Below are 3,650 nucleotides of genomic sequence, written 5' to 3' on the forward strand. Positions count from 1 at the left end.
AGACAGGTGGCCTGCCACAGAATGCTGTAGGCTGGAAGCCACTGTGATTAAGGCTGTCTCACCGAGAGGTCACTCCACACCTCTCTCTGCCTCTGCATAATGTCCTGACCAAGCTCTGTCCACTGGATACGAAAGGCCCACAGTGGGCCTCGTGAGCTAGTATAGGTACCGCATGGGGGTCTTCGCAAGTTACAGAGTTGGGTTCACTTCAGCAGTCAAATTTGAACAACCAGGTGAATAAATGATCCTTTTAAAAACTTGAACGAGGCCAACAGATCTCTGCCTCCAGCGCTAATCAGGGAAACGAAAAGCCAAACTGACTCCTACCAGATTGGCACAAATTGAAAATCATAAGACGGTGGGCTTTCCTGGTGATCTAGTGGTTAAGAGTTCACCCGCCAAGGCAGGGGACATAGGCTCAATCCCTGGCCTGGGAAGATCCATATACCTTTGGGCAACTAAGCCTGTGTGCCCTGGCGCCTGTGCTCGGCAACAAGAGAAACCACTGCAATGGAGACCTGCGCGCCACTCGCTGCAACTAGAGAAAACCCCTGCCCAGCAACGACCCAGAGCAGCCACAAAGTAAAACTGAGAATTCTAAGACTGCGTGTTGGTACAGATGTGGATCTGACCAGACGCTGCTGGGGAATCATCCATGGGACCACTCTGGGTGTGTGGAGTATACACAGGCTACAGCAGTCAAACATTACATGAAGTCACACGACAGTGTGAGCAGCAGCTGGCACCTGTCCTAAGTTACTTCATTTAAAAAATGCTGGGAGACTTCCCTGGCAGTCAGTGGTTAAGTGGCTCCAGTGCTTCCAGCACAGGGGATGCTTAAAAAAATTTTTTTAATGCTGGTTCTGACTCACTAAGTTGTTTCATAACTCATCAGTGGGTCACAACTCACATTTTAAAAAAGTTACCCTTGAGAAACTTAGCTTGTACTAAAAAGTTTCATTGTAGCTGTACATAGCAACATACTACACACAAGCCAAATGTCCAGAACTGCTGAGTGGAAAAATAAATCTTGGTTTATTCTTATGAAACAGTTCAGCAATGAGAACTAGTTACAGGAAGGACAATGTGGCTGAATCTCAAGATTAGGAGAAGGGAGTAGGGCTACTTAGAGATACTATATCTGGTGTGACTGCACTGAGGTGCTGTTCAAAAATGCACAGAATTAACTGAGTGCAGAAGTCTCAAAATGCTGACCTGTGGGCTGCACAGTGGAAGCAGCCCACCTCAGCCCAATAGCAGCCGTTATCTTTACAGAGGGCTGCCTCTCAGGCTCACCCTCAGCCCTCCCCAGCAGTGCAGCCGCTTGTCTGGCCCTCGGAGGCGTCCACTAGTACAGAAAGGACCACATCTGGTCTAGCTCCATCCGTATTGTACTTGAGGAAATAGACCCTCAGCTATTGGTGAGGCCCCGTGTGTATGTTTCCTCATTGCTGGTGGACAGGACCAGGGAAAGGGTCTAAGCGAGGACATCTACTGAGCATCTTTTTCTTTGGCTTTGCTGGGTCTTCGTTGCCATTTGCAGGCTTTCTCTTGCTGCAGCAAACGAGGGCTACTCTTCATTGCATGGGCTTCTGGTTTGGGGGGGCTTCTCCCAAACCAGAAGAGTACAGAGGACAGAGCTGCAGAGTACAAGCTCTGGGCACACATGCTCAGCAGTTGTGACTCCCGGGCTCTCGAGCGCAGGCTCAGCAGTTGTGACTCCCGGGCTCTCGAGCGCAGGCTCAGCAGTTGTGACTCCCGGGCTCTCGAATGCAGGCTCAGCAGTTGCAGTGCAGGGGCTTAGCTGCTCTGTACCGTGTGGGGTCTTCCCGGACCAGGCATCGAACCTGTGTCTTCTGCATTGACAAGCGGATTCCTCTCCACTGGGTCCCCAGGGAAATCCTCTGCACTCTCCATATGTCATTTTACGCTTTTATTTTTAACCCTTAATAGTAGGTAGTAGTATCCCATTCCACAGATGAAAAAAGCTAAGGCCCTAAAAGACCAGGACTTTTTCACAAGATGGCAGGATCAGAGTATCTGAATCTAGGTTCAGATCTGACTTAAACCCCAGGTTTCAAAGCCTCGAATCATTTAAAAGTCCTGACTGACTGTCCAGCCTCGCCTTCACCAACTCTGCTAACGAGCAGCAGGTACTACCTTCTTCCTCTAACTGCATGCTATGGTTCGTTCATTCATTTCCTAAGTGTTTGTTGAGGGCACTATAGGAGAAAAGCGGTGAGAGAAACGGTGATGAGTTCTGATTAGAGAAAGGCCAAGAATAAAAGCTAAGACTCTGACTCTACCCTCTTCCAATCAGGTAAACAATTAGGGAAGAGGCTAATCAGTCTCTAGTTGCAGAGCATCTATTGCCTTGCAACCTAAGAAAGGTTCAGCAAGGCCCTGTGTGTGAAGAAGTCCTTGACCCAAAATCTGCTGACAAAGGAGTCCCATCTCCCCAGAAAGTGTCTTCCTCAGGATCTGCCTTATCTTCAGTCAGGACCAGGAACCAGCCCTTGGGGGCATGAGCTAGGGCTGGGAGCAAATTCACGATGAATTTCAAAGCAGCAGCTGGGGCCCTGCTGTGATTACACTCCATAATTATGAGGCACATTCTCCTGTCTGCCACGCTCTGATGGCACAACAATGCAGTACCCTCTGCCTAACTGGTTTCGAGATTTGCCCCACATTCGATGTACTTGATGTAGAGCTCCACAACACATCCATGCTTCCCTTACTGAAACCCTTCAGTAGCTGTCAACACCCAGAGTCTTCCCAGGCGTCCAAACACCAAGGCAGGGCAGTGTGTGGAACCTGACTGATCCACTCACCTCATCCAGACACAGCCCTCCAGCAACGGACCTAAGAACTCAGAATCAGTTTGGGCTGCAGGGTACCGAGTCAGATATCCAAAGTTTAGGACGGTGTCCCCGTGACTTGACTCAAAACATGTTAGGGCCGTACCCTTGAAGAAAACAGAAGCAGCCTGACTAAGCCCCTCGGTGTGTTGGCTTTCTTGCTGGCAGTGTCCTTGCTTGCAGCCAGGAATTAGGCAATATCATTAAAGCAACTAGATGCTATTCTGCAGCCAGAAGACAAGGGATTGTTTTTATTTAAATTATACATACATTAAGTCCACATGATGTAAAATTCAAAAGGGACAAAAATACGTAGAGGAGAAAATCTCTCCCACCCTGTCTCCCAAACAACCAGTTCCTCTCTCCAAAGAAATTTCTGTTGCTACTCTACTTTGTATCTTTCCAACTGCAATTTTTATACATATACTGGCAAATATGACTGTATCTTTCCCTTCTACACAACTAATGGCAAAGAATACTCACTGTTCACAACTTCGTGGAATTGAATTGTACGGCGGCACCACACGTTCCTGAAACAGTCCCCAATCCAATCTACAACCTTGTACACACATCCTTTTTCATGTGTGTGAGAATATACAAAGGATACATATACCCAAAAAATCGCTGTTAAAGGATATCTGCATTCATCATTCTGGCGAACTTTTACAAAATGCCCCCAGTAAAACCTGGATCAGTCCTGCACTCAGAAATACGGAAATCAAGAGCATTTTAGATCAGAGATACTACATGAGAGATGGAAACACTACACAAAATTAGGCTATGACGCTGCCA

This window comes from Ovis canadensis, chromosome 12 (genome assembly GCF_042477335.2).
Source record: "Ovis canadensis isolate MfBH-ARS-UI-01 breed Bighorn chromosome 12, ARS-UI_OviCan_v2, whole genome shotgun sequence".
NCBI classification, from domain to species: domain Eukaryota; kingdom Metazoa; phylum Chordata; class Mammalia; order Artiodactyla; family Bovidae; genus Ovis; species Ovis canadensis.